We start from the raw sequence: 15,456 nt of genomic DNA, 5'->3' as shown, positions 1-15,456 counted from the left end.
ATTTCGCACGCGGAGAATCTGAAGCGTACTGTGTTTTTTTAAAGAAATTCATTAACGACGTAGAGAGTGATTTAACCAGGGAATGTTTGTCATGGAATACGCGTTGCTTTGAATTAAAACAACAGATATACAGGGAAAAAACAGCGATAATGTCGAGGCAGGAAGTCGCTTAAAAAATGAAAGTGGAGAGATTTGAATTAAGCTTATAGAGTAAGAATAACAGATTATAGGCAACAGCGAAATAGTACAAACTGTATATTTCTTGCTCGCGTACAAAGAAGTTACTTCAAAGTTCAATTAGCAACACGGAATTATAGCGTCTTCCCCCGAGAAGGGATTCACACCCTCCGAGTTTTTTTTTTTTTTACGGGGCATGGAAATTTTGCTCCAACTGGCGCGCGTAACAAAAGTTACCAATTCGAAATACTTTAGATCCGCGCTATACCAGCAGTTAGCGCGAAACTTGAAATCCGAGCTACTCGCCGCTCGTTCATGGGAATGAATTTAATCGTGTCACGAGTTTTATTCCCGAGCCAACTTTCGACGAGGAGGAAAGCGCCCTCGATCGCGCGGTTCTTCGAGCCGGCGAAGTGTCGAAGAGATGAGCACGACGTTTAGGAATTCGAGGGTCGAACTCGGCGCAGCGACGAGAGAACGTTCCAAATACTTGCCGGTCGTCGGCGTCGGCGTCCGTCGACGAAGAAGCTGCGTAGGTCGCTAAATTATGGAGCAACGGGATAAAGGAGAGTCAGGGGAAATGAAGGGAGAGAAAAGAACGGCTGCTCGGGTCGTATCGTTGACGCTGAATAATTCTCCGCCCGTTCAAAGGCTTTAATTCGCGATCGTCGTAGTGAAAATTTAGGTACTTCGCGGATCCGACGTTTTTCATGACGTGGCACTTTTCTCCGTGATTTTCCTTTGCGCTCAAGTTTTGTTGCATTACTTTTGTATGTAAATCGTGGTAAACAGAAGAAATGTAATAATATACAAACTTAACTAAGAATTTATTATAAAGACAGATTCACTAATACATAATATGCATATATGTAATAAGCATTCATATATGCAATATGAACGCTATCGTATTAATATATTGCTTAGCCTATCTATTTATTACACATGTATATTAATTTCTTAAAGAAAATTTGATAAATTTGATACGTCATTTTGCTACTCAAATTAAAAAAAAAAAGAACATTATTTTACATATACATTAAATCGTACATTATACAATTATATATACGCATTTAATACGTTTCAATCTTTTTACGAGATGCAGATTGATAATATCCATTATTCGATAATATTTCAATATTTTTTAAATATTCAAATGTTATTCATTCCTTGGATAATTATCTTCTTACACTTTTGTACAATCTTCTCATTAATTATTCTGCACTTGATCTTATTATAATTCTGTCCATTCTCGATGCATATCACGTGACATTAATCTTTGCTTTCTGTATATCTTTTATATGCTATTTTTTTCTGTTAATATTCGCGCGAGCGTATTTTCTTCTTTATTATCATACAATGTTTTAACAGGATTATATGTTCTAAGAACATACACGTGCGATAAACTGCTTTCTATATTACTTGCTCTATGAGATGCGATGGGGAAAACGCTTGGGAAACCTCAAGGTTTCCCAAAGCGACTCGCGCGGCATCGCGCAATTATAAATCTAAGCGCGGTGTCAATTACTCGTAACCAGAGGCGATCACTTCGCGAGAGAGGCGCTAACGAGTCGACGACTGCGAATCCTTTCGCGGCCTTGAATGCGACTCTTCTCCTCCGTCCTCGTCCCGAGTCCCGACGCGTTGTTTGTGCAGCGGCGCGTTATGCATTTGCCTCTGCGGGAGTGCCTCGTGTAAATAATGGAACGCGTCGGCGAAACGTTCGATCCTGCGCATTGGAAAGATGCGCCGAAACGCACGCGGTCGCAGGAGACCGCGCCTTCTCTTCTTGAGTATCGTTTCGCGACATCGCGAGACTCGGTAATCAGATTGATAACCGATCTCCCATCTCGCTCCAGCATAGGGTTTTAATCCATTTGCTAATAAAGGATCCGCTTAAAATTCTCCAAAGATCTTCCAATTCTCTTTTTTCAAAATTTTCAAAGATCCAAAGATTTCCAAAGATCATGAGGATTAATTACTACAATATTAAACATTACAAATTAAACTGATTATTATTTTGGGTTGGCAATTATATTAATAATGTTATTAATTAACAATATTATTTTTTTACTCGATTTACCCAATTGGCCACTTCATTGATTATAACCGTTATGACGTTTCGATTATTGGTTTTTCTCTATCGATTTTACTTTTGATGCTAATAAGCATCCTTACTTAAATCACTATAAAGTATTTGTTGCGAAAAATATCACCCCAGCTAGGATTAGAACCTGGACCTTCCAATTCGACCATATGATTGTGAGGCATGTGATGATATTTATCGCAATTTAATTAGTAAATGTTAAAAACTTTTTATTTTAAGACGTGGATAAATAATGTGATTGTGAATAATAACGTGGATAATAATGAGATAAACGGTGTAGATTAAACAAAATCATTATTGTTAATTATTTACTAGTGAAGCAAAGTTTCTGATTAAGTTTTTGTTGTTAGTGGTACACGTTATTATCGAAACACGTATCTCGTTATTGAAAGAGGACTCATCTTTCGTCATCCAGCTATCTGTTCACAACTTTCTTAAAATAACATTATATTTGAAACCAACGTTTCACTAAAAGTTTTTCTTTTGAATCATTTCTCTCTTCTCTCGACCCTTTTTCCTTTCATAATCGTTTTCAGGCATTTTCTCGGAAACTTCGACGCAGCAGGTAAACATCATTGTTTCCAATAGAGTATCTTAAGTGTAAAAAGATTATAAAATGTGTGCATACTTGGAGCATTTGAAGTATGCGGCCAATGCCCGGTTCAGGAAAAAGCGGAAGGAACCGAATAAAATATGTAGAAAACGAGCACCGTTCCACGCTTGATTTTATTGCTTATTCACCCCGTATGCTTCGTATCCCGCGCTCGACGAACGTGTTTATAGGGTCGATCTCTACTATCGCGGAAGAGGTATCGCGAAGAAGTGAGCCCATAAAATCCGAACGCGTTATCGCAAATTTCACGCCTCCTATCCGATTTAATCCTCGTACCTCCCCGTGATATTGTAAATTGGTCGCTCGACAGACTCGTCGATTAACCGGTCGCTTCTTTGCGCCGTTTCCGTGATGTGGCTTAAGCCCGGTCTTATTTTTATAAGCATATCCCTCGGTAAAATTACCTTTCCCGCGCGATTTGCGTTACACTTTCTTGTTCCCTCGTGGCTAAAGTTATTTATTTTCTGAAAAAAATTGCTCTTTGACGGTAACAAGTAAGGAAAGAGGTTTTTGACACTTACAGTCTTAAAAACTTGATCGATGAAATCTTGCGTGTGAATAAATGTAATTATATTATGTCACAGAGTTATCGATAAATTATTTCCGTGTTGAGCTGTCCTGGACGAGAGTTGTATGAAAATATGGCAATAATGCATGATGAAAATTTTACAATGCGACGTGATAGATGAGCTCATTTAACAAATCGAGAGAGAGAGAGCGATAGAGAGAGAAAGAGAGAGAGGGGACATACAACTCGTAGTTTGCGGAGCATACATTTGCACGTACGCGCGCACACGTGTAAGCACTCTCGCATTTCCGGCCGATTTGTAACGCGGAATAACGCGCTCGGCTGCTTGGCGCAAGGCTGCATTACCTATCTTTGTATTTGCAAACACGCTGTCGAGACATAAACATTGGCCGTGCATACGCGTATGCGCGTGTGTGTGCGTGTATTGCCCACGGTGCAACGGTCGCGGGAGGGAGAGAGAAAGAGAGAGAAAGAGAGAGAGAGAGAGAGACGCGATAATTACGGAATGGCCGACTTACGTGCACTATCGACAATGTCAATACTTGAAAGGCATTTCAAGTCGATCGTTATTCAAGATACTTCCGATTAGAGGAGAGAAGGAGTATCGATTCGAGAAAATATTAGTTTATCAATGTTCGCGCAGAGATGCAAAAATAAATCTTCGATCATCATTCATTTTTCTCGAGAAGCTTGTGATCGATAATTGGACCACTCGTTTTAAAAATCTCACTCTAAAAATATTGAAACAGGCTATATCACAATACGTAAAATTTTAAAATGTATTTTTGCGTTTCTTAAAAATAAGGAATCTTTGAATGATTTAGAGGCAATGTCCTTTTTAGAGCAATCAATGTGTCGTATCAGAAGTTAAATTGCAGATTATATTTATGTCTCAATGTTATAGTTATGTCTCAGTATTTATTATCGGCAGCTTCGAGCGAAACTGCTTTAGATGATTAATATGTTTGATCGTAACATACTTATCAGATGTGTTAGACAATATCGGTAATGGTCCTATTACGAACGAGATTATAGTCTCGGCGGCAATAATTATCCTAGGCTATTGGTCCGGTCGGTGGCGAGTTGCCGCTTCCGCGGCATCGATTTACGAGATAAAACCCCACGTTCTCGAAGCGTATCTCGCTCTCTCGTTTCGAGACGAAGCAAAGTAGCTCGCTTCGCCAAGTGGATTACTTAATCGCTGTTTTGAATTTCATATTAGCGCTAATAGGCGTCCGATCGTTGGTTATTAAAAATTTATTAGTTCACGCATAGCCGGTTCTCTGAATCGTCAGACCGTTTATGTAAAACTCACTGGAGCTTCCTCTTTGGACGAGACAATTAAATTATCGAAACGTCTACTCTTTATCGCAGCAGGAAAGCTGAACTAGAACGAGAATTCGTTACGCGTTATGTCGTCATTAATTGCACGTTTTTTTTTTTTCTCCGATCAAAGACACGCTGTTTATCGAGGCGTACGACGGCGACAAGGCATCGAAAAGCATTGATTCGTGGTAAAAACCGACTTTTCTACTATTTTTTTTACGTATGCGTTCTGTATACGTATACTCCTTCTATCTTGCTCGGGCCGTGACGTTTGCTTCTCTCTTTACCCCGATAACTCGACGATAAAGGCCGCGGCTGACAACCCATTTTGATAAAGGCCGTCCCGACTATCCGTCGGACATTGTTGTCGTCCTCCTCGCCCTCCTCGTCCTCGTCGTTTGCAATTTCAGGAACTCAAAGCCGCCGCCGCGACTGCCGCTGCCGCCGTCGTCGCCGCGCCCCGCAGTGCTCGAACCGTCGCCACTGAGCCAACAATCGAATTACATAGCGATACTATCGAGGCACAGGTTAATGGAAGAATCGTCGTCGACGTCGTCGTCGTCGTAGCCATCGCGATCTTTTGATTAACGCGATCGATCTCGCTATTATCGGAGAAATCACTTTCCACATCGAGTCGAGATCGACGGTCGATGTGCTCGGTGCATTCAGGGAAAAATGATGCGATCTATGAATTTTAATAAAGTTACTCGGATATGGAAATTTTAAGTTAAATAAGATTGTATTCCTTCGTTCTGATAATTTTCAAAATTTTCGGCACTTTATCAACGATCCGATACGTTAATTGGGAATATTACCGTTTCTCCAACGTACGAAATATATCCGACATTTGGAAATCTTTTTTATTCGTTTACCTCACACGAAGTAAAAATCCGATCGCGTTGCGCGGGAAAAATCATTAAGAATCCGGCGAGAACGTTATCGCGGGATCTACGGGTGATTCGCGGAAGAAAGACGACGCCGGTGGCGGTGGTGGCGGTGGCGCGACGTGGCCGCCTTTTTGAGCGGTATTTCACCGCGGGAAAGAAATTCTAGTAAAGCTGCGAAATAGAGTGCAAAGGGACGGTTTATGAGAGAGACGCCGAGCGAGAGGGAGGAAAGAGAGAGCGACACGCGCGCGCACATGATGCCACGAAGCTATAATGGAACTGCCTGCCGTGGTGGCCGCTACTTTATTATCAATACTTTATCATCTGATATGAGGGAGGAAAATCGATAGGTACCTTTCGAATTTGCGGAACGAAAGTGCCGATACGTCGCGATGGGAAAATCGAATTAACGTCGCTGCACGGTAATTTGATCGAAAGCCGGCTCGCGTCTGGCTGCGACTTTGCGTCTTTGGGAATTAGCATGAAGCGGAGTACGTAATGTAGAGACGATTTTTGTTAATGCGAGATACATTTTGGGATATTTACTGCGTCAATTGTTAGGACGAGAATCGCGAAGGATAGACGAGATGAATGGTGAAAGCGCAGCTTGAGCCGGTATTGATTCCGCGCGAGACATTACGCCACGACAATTATGGATATTTTATTTATCTCAACCTTTCGCTCTCTCAACGACTATAGTATTTGCGAGCTGTCGTGCGCGGTGCGTGCAATTTTTTCTACACGCCGTCGGGGGATTCCCGCGTCTTTTTTTCCCGTCACGTTCGATGCACGTCGACTCCCGGGTTTTTTTTTTCCTATCGCGCGGTATAACTCGTCTCCTTTCCCTCAATCGAACTAATGCAGATTGTCATGCGAAACTTCCGTGGAAAAAAAAGGGGACGCGTCTCAGAGGCGGACGTTGTAATATTGTAGCGAGATTATGCGAACGACCCCGCGGAAGCGTTTCGATAGTATACGCGGTAGTATTCGCGGCGGTTGCGTGCCGAATTATTTGATATTCCCCGATATTGTTCAGAAATCGATTATATATATTTTACATGACACTTAATTTTCCCTTTAATAGTCTGAAGGGTATTGAGAAAAATAAACGTATAATGTGTAATACAGTATACAGTTCTTTATATGAAAGAAAATTTATTCAATTAAATTGTTCGGTTTATTGAATACAAATTTCTTCCATAAAAGTACTAGTTTCTCTTTAATATGAGAAGACTGAATTTATGTTGATCAAAGAAAGCCGCTTTAATTGTCAGCGCTTGTTTGACAGGCTTAAAAAATCTTCCGTGTTTCAGGCAGGAGATAATTCTGTATAGAAATTTTCGAGTAGAGGATTAAGAACTTTTTCTCCCAGCAGGCGGTAAGTCAACAATTATGTCAATCGAGTCCCTTTCTCTTGTGAAGGAACTTTTACTTCGGCCAGAATGATTTTTTTTTTTTTTAGAATAATCCTCTGAAAGCCTTTTTGAAATTCAGTAGCCTTTTGCCGCTCTTGAACTTATTCTTATGTCTTCTAACATAGACTTGAACAGTGGCTGAAATAATTCGAAAATCTTACCATGTCATGAACAAGCAAATAATCGATTAACGGATAATGGAGATTTTTCACGCTGAGAAGATTCATTATTTCGTCGTGTAACGACAAGGTCGAGAACGAGACTTGACAGGGCAAAAACGGAAACTTGCCGATCGAAAATTCACATTTTCGATTAGAATTGTAAATAGTTTCGTAATAGATTACGCCTTCTTCGGCCAAGGCGTAGGCTGCGAAGGTCGATACGACGATGCTTCTGTAACCTTTAACTCGCGGATGCAGGAGAGGAGAAGAGCATGATTGCAGCGGCACGTGGATTATCGTGTTCGCTTTCGAATGGGCGTCCCCGAAACATCGCGTCCCTTCGTCCGCCACCATGGGATCGATATGCGCTCCGTTTCGCTTCCGCCATCTCCTTCTCTGCCCCTTATTACATAGTATATTACAACTTGATCGTAATTATCGCTTCCGCTCTTGCGCACGTTATTATTCACGTTGTCAGCAGTTCGCAGACTGCGAAGTTTGTTTCTGCGATAGAGGCAAATCTGTTTTCTAAAGGGAATTGTACATATTAGTTAACAGCTTTGACGAAAGTGATTTATTTGTCGAAGATGTATAATGTGTAAAATGAATTCGAGAAAAACTCATTAAAATTCCATGTTGCTAAATAAAGAAATTCCGTAGTTTATCGCGCAGCGTGTGAAATATGATAAAAAAAAGTGATGAATTGTGATATCATGGAATATAATTATTTGCAGCTGTCTGAATAACTTCGTATAAAATTTGTATGTAGGTAGTCTCTGCAAAAATATCTTTTCTTCGGCTTTTTCACGGCCTTTGTCCAAAATTGTTCTGACAATTTTTCTTTATAAAGAAAGGACTTGACCTCGGACTTAATAAAACATGAAACGTTAGCCTGAGAGGTCATTGGCATCTTTAAAAATAGAAAGAAAAGTGAGTTTACCTACAATGACACGTGTTGTTACTTTGTTCCTCTGTATCCTGATTTATGGATTAGTGACATACCTATATTGGCCGCGTTCAGCAGACACAACTGTTGAGTGTCGTCTTATCAACACGCTACGTTGATTTGTTGGGTCTAAAAGTAAGAGCCAATCACGTTCGATTGCTACTGAGCGGTTTGTTCTGCTGAACGCGCCCATTGGCTTTAAACCATAGGCATGAGGTAGTCGAGAGAGGGGAGACGTTGTAGACGAATAGGAAGATCTCTACTTTGTCCTCGGGTACGTTAGGTTCCCATTTTTTGGTCACTTCATACTGGGAATCTCGTTGGAGCCGGTAGGTCAAGTTTCCTTGTGTGTTTTAACAGTGTTGTGTTACATTGCATGGTGTCGATAATTATAGTCGGTAATTACATCCATCAAGTGTGTAACGCGTTGCCATGTCATTAATGTTTCCAGTCTAGAGATAAAAGACTGGATATGGAGTGGACATGGAAAGTTCGACCTATCCTCGAAACACGCTAGTACGTATCGCATTGTTTAATGTTTGAGTTAAGACGCGTGTTTTAACAATCTGGTTTATACGTTATTTACTAATACGTGCCCAAATCGACTCTTGGTTAGAATATCGATTGGCAAATAAGTATTTTGCTGGATTTGTTTATAAATGTAGTCGGCGCGGTCAGGTGCTCGCGAGAAAACGCGTTTGCCTAATTGGTTAGTGTAGTGTATCGAGCTGCCGTCTTGGTAAGGGTACACGCTATAAGAGCCACTAGAATACGCCAATTTTTTATTTGCGAAAATTTTACTCTGAATTTTTCTTCTGTTTTTGATCTAGCTTTTGATCTACCTCTTTTTGATCTCTTTTTGATCTACCTCTGATCTATCTTCGTTCTCCTGCCCGTCGAAGATTTTTATTCTTCTCGAATGCAAGTCAATCGAATTTGAGTATTCCTTACTAAACCGAGAATATTCTCTCTTGTCATCTTTTGTCTTTTTCACTCAAGTTTTTCACTCGCGAACTGTATTTTGCTATTTCTGAAACTGTCAATTTTCCGACTTTATTCCGCGGGAAATGTATCTCTGTCGTATATCATTGACAACGACGTGCAGCAATCAATAGGTCTGTTAATCAGATAACAAAAATATAACACGGAAACAATAGGTATCTGTTCTAATCGCGTAAAGCGTATAAACTACGTGTAGCGCGAGAAAATCAATAACTTCCAACGTAACGTTGTATTCCTCGCGAAATCTCGAAATGGCGAGGCGATCTTTGCAGCAGTCACCAACGCTCTTAATTTTCTGACAAAAGCAATAGGGACGCGTTCGACGCGATCGTCTGTGCCTTTTCCAGGCAAAAACTCGGAAAGCTCGAAAGGTCCTGTGAATGCAACGGCTTTTTCTCGTAATTCTTTTGACAGTCGCGATGTGCGACGTGCGACACGATGCATAATGTTTTAATTGGATCGACTGTTCAATATGAATTGATACGATGTAGCGTCGCGTACATATTGCATTCGAGGAGGAAGCGAATGAGATGCTTATCTTTTCATTAGTATTTCGATTAATCTGAAATACTCGGAGTCTCGTCCGTCATTAAATTATTATTAACCATTTTGGAAATTCAAATAAATATTTAAATATTTGTATAAGAATCAGATTATATTCAATTAAGTCTTTCTATTATTAATTACATTAACGTAGTTATTTATTGCTATACTCTGCAAAACTAGTTAATGCATACGCGAGGGGGCGATTTTGCAGAAAACTGATTATTAAATCCCGACACCGAATGTCGATTTTAATATTACTGGCAGGCTGTAAAGTTATAAGTAGGCTAGCTGATGCTTTGATTTTGTAAGGAAGATCTCTTTTCTCCCTACGACGGGCGAAATAAGCCTCGAAATTTGCATCCCCCTTGAAATAAACTCGTTAGAACCGTGACTCGAATTCTGTGTAAACCGAAGCACGTTTTCTATATTCTATTTGCTCATAACTGAAATCCGATTATCCGCGTGAGGCCACAAATGCTCGGAACTTAAGAATTTAGATTCACCATCCGATTGGATACATAGTATCTAAATGAAAGAGGAACGTTTTCGCGAAATGTTTGTCGAGATTGCCACAAAGCATATCTATTTTTTGTCTTTTTATATTATTATTTACTACGATTATCTGTTAAAACATTATTTTTTTCTTTAATATTGATGCTACTATATTGCATAAATTATTTTTAATTTTTTATTTTAATGCAAAAACTTCTTTTTTATGATGTTTTCTTTAATATTGAAATTTCGTTTCCATTCTGCTGAAGAAAGCTTACCATTTTATTATAACTATTGGTGTAATTTGAGATGTTAACTCTGCTGAAAAAGAGTTCGGCCTTTCGAACGTTTTTTTAGTTCTTCTGTTTTTGTATGTTTGACGTTTAAGAAATTGCAGGTTGCTCAATGACATATAATTAATCATTCTTTCCTTCAGGTCAATGCGGAAATTGACCATCTAAGATTGAGAGAAATTGTATTTCTTAGCAATAGTCGATAGTGTATTCTTATAACTTTCTGTCTTCCCCCTTTTTTCATAATAGAATAATTTATAATAAGAACACAGGTAGAAAAATTGGCGGTATTTGAGATATTGACTTTGATGACAAAGGGGTTCGGCTTTTGAACAGCTCTTTTAGTTTTCCTGTTTTTTTATGTTGGATGTATGAGAAATTGCAGGTTGCGCAATGACATATAATTAATCATTCTTTCCTTTGGGTCGGAATTTTCTTTGCGGAAATTGACAATTTAAGACTGAGGGAAATTGCTCGAAAAACCTATATAAACCATTTTACTTTTAAGCATGAGCGAGGGATGCAAATGGCTAATTAATTTTGATATATTTTACACAGCAACGGCAATTTTTAACAATGAATAATCGTCATCATCCGTAGAAATGTTACGAGTTTGAAGTCGAATTTTGTCTTGCTTTTATGAATAAATTTTTATTATTTATTATCTTTCCTCGAATCATTTTTGACATTATTGTTAATTAACTGACTAGCAATGACCGGCTATAGGAGAAACCATAAGCTTTAAAGCGCAGTAATAAATTTCGATGATTTATCTCTTTTCCTTGGAGCACTTCGAGACAGGAAAGAATTATTAAGATAAGATACCTCTACTATCGTATAAAAGAACAGACTAAATCAACATTGTTACATGAATTCTTTGAATACGTAGAGCACTACTTCCGTACAGGTTTTGTTCTCTTGTAAAATTTTTCTTTTTTTTTAAGTAGATTTTACTTATTAATATAACAATTAAAATTCCATTTATTTTTGTCTCTATTGGAATACGATACTAGCTTGCGTGTTGTTTCCATTGGCTTGTTTGTGAAATGTCTTGTTGATAGAAGATTTAATAATTTCACTAAGTAGTCGCGACGTATTGACCACGCTCATGTCCCCCTCGTGGAAATTGCGTGCTCCTTAGGATTATCTTGGGGGGTTCCGCGCGGAAGATCTCAAGGCCGAATTAAGTGCGAGTAAAGGCCACTAAGCCGGTCAATTATCTTTACGAGGAATCTCGACGCTTATCAAATAACAAGCCCACGATTCGAATACAAAGAAAGGGAAATATCCATCTCCGCTTGATATCCAGCGATAATATTATTGCCTCTGTTCTCTCGTACGAGTTTCCGTTTCCCCCCATTTTCCCCCATTTTCTCCCGATGTGCAGGCGATGCCCATCGGCGAATCGTGCAAACGATCTCTCGTTTCATTTGACTAGCCTGTATTATTATGTCGCGAGAGCGTCGCGACGTTTATATGAGAGGCGCAACAGTTTGGTCTTAGGAGGCTTATTACGGTCATTTAAGTCCCCTTCGATCGATTTTAAATATGAACGTACGAAGGAAAAGCTGCTGCCACGATATTCTTAGCATTGATATTTAGTTTCATGGTGCATCCTTGATGTCGCATGGCAAAATAAAAATTAGAAACGGTTATCAGATAGAAGAATTTTTGCGTTTAAGGATACATTTATATGAAAATCAGGAGTGTTGAAGTAATCCCCACGGAGCCTTTCTCCAGTTTCTTAATAGTTTCGTTAAAAAATGTTCTTATAAGTTTGGAATTATAACGCTATTCGACATGAAAGAAATATTTTCCGGTTTGTGTATGTGGTGCAGGTAAATGTTCTACTAATAGTATTTTTATATTATGAAATAAAATATTTTTTTAATTGAGATAGATTTAATTAAAATTGTATAGAATTTTAATATTTACTTGGAATAAAATGATATTGTTTAATATTTATTATTATTAGAAAAAATACAACTTTTATTAAAATTTGTAAAACATTTTTAAATATTTATTGAAGATTTATAGATAACTTTGTATAAATAGTTGATAATGTTATATAAATATTCCAGAAAAAGTTACGAAATCGGTTTTAATACATATAGGAGTAACTTTTATAGAGCGTAACTTTCAAAGTTAACTCTTTCGTTCGAGCAATAATGAAAATTACGCATATTTATCCTATGTATATTGGATTTACATTAATCAAATATAACACAGCGCGCGAAGGATCTCTATATTTTCAATTATTATGATATTACGTGAAATGTGTAGAGGAATGTTACAAGCATTTTGACAATCGTCATTCAGGTTAATCGATTTCTAGTTAGGTCCTGATGGTTGATCTCTGGAGTACTCTGAGCAATCTATTGCGCACCCGTCTCCCCCTTTTCGTCTCACTAATCTCCAAACTGGGACACTTGTTATCGAGAAAGGGGTTCTCTTTAGCGTTTCAGAAACCTATCCTATTCGTTGTGCTTTCAGGCAGCTCGCTGATCGCGACGACAGTTTAGAAACAAGTGACCTTTAATCAACTTTTCAGCACCGTATGTACTTTGTATACACAAAACGAACGTTTCACATAGTGTCGCGTGTACGTTGTCCGTACATCTAAATGTCAGGTAAAATATGGGAACAAAACGCGCTCGAGATCTTTCATTAAATTTCAACGCGACGGATTAACGAGATTGCAAGACACTAAAATAATTACTTTTCGCTTAAGATGCATCGCATTATGGGTGCACGCACGTGCCTCGTGCGAGCCTTTGTCAGGTGAATTAATAAATAATTAATTATCAATAGCCGTGTAACCAAGGATGACTAGGTACTCGATAGATTCAAAGCGATATTACGCAAGGGGATCGTCAATGTAATGAGAAAACTTATCCTTTTCTGTCGTTGACGTTGACGTAGACGTATTCATTTATTTCTACGCCGATATTGTACGATACTTCCATTTTCTAATCTATTAATTTATTCATTAATGCACGCTAGATAATGCCGATTTTGTTTAAATATGCGCATGATTCTACGTTCTATGACATCAATTATTCAGACCATTATTCATTATAAGAGCTCTGAAAAGAATTTCGATGTTATAAATTTATATCTTATCTGGTATTCTTTTTCTCTGCTTTAATCATTATAGGAAAATACCGTTTATTTCAACGATGGCAATAAATTACACGATTCTATCGATCTTTCTATTTCCCCGATACACGCAACTCCGGTAGTTTAGCCCTAACTCCGTTGCCGTTATAGCAACGAAAAATATTACTTAATAATGAAAGGTAGAATCAAGAAACGGGCACGTTTGCCACGGATACGTAATAGCGTAGCTGGTGTTAGTTATCCTCCGGGTAGAGTTATCCTCGGTGCTGGCTCCCGTAACTCGTTCATCGTTTCGAGTGGGACGACGATCGCCGCCCGACAAAAAGCTCGAGGAGGCTCGATTTTAATTAACCGCCTTGAAGAATCGCTCGCTCCGCGTCCGCGAGGGGGGCACGTGTGGCGTGCATCATGTGGGGTGGCGCGACGCGGCGCGCAGCACGTGTGAGTGCAGCGAATGAATGCACTTAGCCGTAAAACTGGCCCCCCGAGCTCGTTTCTACGCTCAGCTCGTGCTGGACAGCGGGAGCGCGGCGAGCTCTCGCACCCGCCGGGCGATACTGTGGCCGATAAAGCAACCAACGCCATTATAAATATATAGTGTCGTTAACGTACGTATGTTGCGCCGATAACGCGATAACCCGTAAATAGCCCGCGCAAGCGTCGGCGGCGCTCGGGGGTGGAAAAACACCCCGTTGGCATTACGGCGGCGGATTCTCTCTCTCTCTTCCCTCCCCTCTTCTTCACCGGTATGAAAAAGAAGTTGCGCGTGTTGCGTTTTACGTGCGGAAACACGCGGTAATTCTCGACTCGGCTACAGGCAAAACGATACACGATGTAACTATGTACACGTATACGAATACGCTATTCTGTCATAATACACGCGCGCTTCTCTCTTTACGATGCACCTCGCATATTGCAACGGATAATACCGCGAGTACATAATTTTCTTTCCTCATATTTGCTGTAATCTCTTATCACGCATCGACAAGAAAAACATGCTCGAGCTCGAGCTGGGGCGCGATTTTAATCTACGTTCTAAGAGATTAATCGGGGAATTAATTTCTAGTTTTTTTTTCAAGTCACACACACATGTGTTTATGAACTTATCATGAGTTTTCCGTAACTTGATAAAGCAACCCCAGTTTTTTTAAACATGGATTGAGAAACGAGCTCTTCAAGATTGTTAGAGGGAAGCTTTTCCTAATTGAATATATATATTGTTATAAATACCTATTTGTCAAAGCATACACACATGAAATATAACAATATTTTCCCGAGTTGGCAATTAGAATTAAAAATATTTTTGAATTTTAATGTGTAGATATTTTTATCTTATTATTATTCTGTTGTAGTTTTAAAAAATGGGTCACAACAGTAATACACAAAGGAAATAATACGTAGATTAAATTAAATCGAATAATTTGCATTGAATACAACTGCAGCAATGCGCGTAGATATATAATTATTTCTGCGTCTCCCGTCTCAGGTTTTGTACGTAATTAACTCCTTCCGCGAAACGAGCTAAACCGGGCGTCGTCGGCGTGAAAAGGTTCGGTCTGTCCCTGGAGCATAAACAAGATGGGGTTGTGTCTCGTGTATATTCAGCAACGGTGTGCGGTGTAACCCTCGTTGTAATTTATAAAATAAGAGGCCGCGCGGTTGTCGCGGCTTCCAACTTGCTTGAGCTCGCCGCCACCGCGAACAAATTTGCCGGCTATATATTTGCAAATTATTATCGACCTCTTGCGCGCCAACGAGGAAACAACACGTTGCGAAAAGTGCACGTAAATGCGCCGACACCGCTTTCCGCGATGCGAGGCAGTATCTCAATAAAGGATATTATAT

At 39.4% G+C, this 15,456-nt stretch overlaps 1 protein-coding gene across 6 annotated transcripts in view; it reads left to right on the top strand.

Annotated features, from left to right (window-relative positions):
- Positions 1 to 15,456, top strand: part of Lilli (AF4/FMR2 family member lilliputian) — a 205,543-nt gene that overhangs the window by 54,625 nt on the left and 135,462 nt on the right. The gene's annotated exons all lie outside the window — the stretch shown is intronic.

The sequence above is a fragment of the Temnothorax nylanderi genome, unplaced genomic scaffold, assembly GCF_030848795.1.
Source record: "Temnothorax nylanderi isolate EJ_2023f unplaced genomic scaffold, tnyl_v1.0 TNYL_tig0003_pilon, whole genome shotgun sequence".
NCBI lineage: Eukaryota > Metazoa > Arthropoda > Insecta > Hymenoptera > Formicidae > Temnothorax > Temnothorax nylanderi.
Note: the sequence above shows the minus strand (reverse complement) of the source record. Positions and strands in the feature narration are given on the sequence as shown.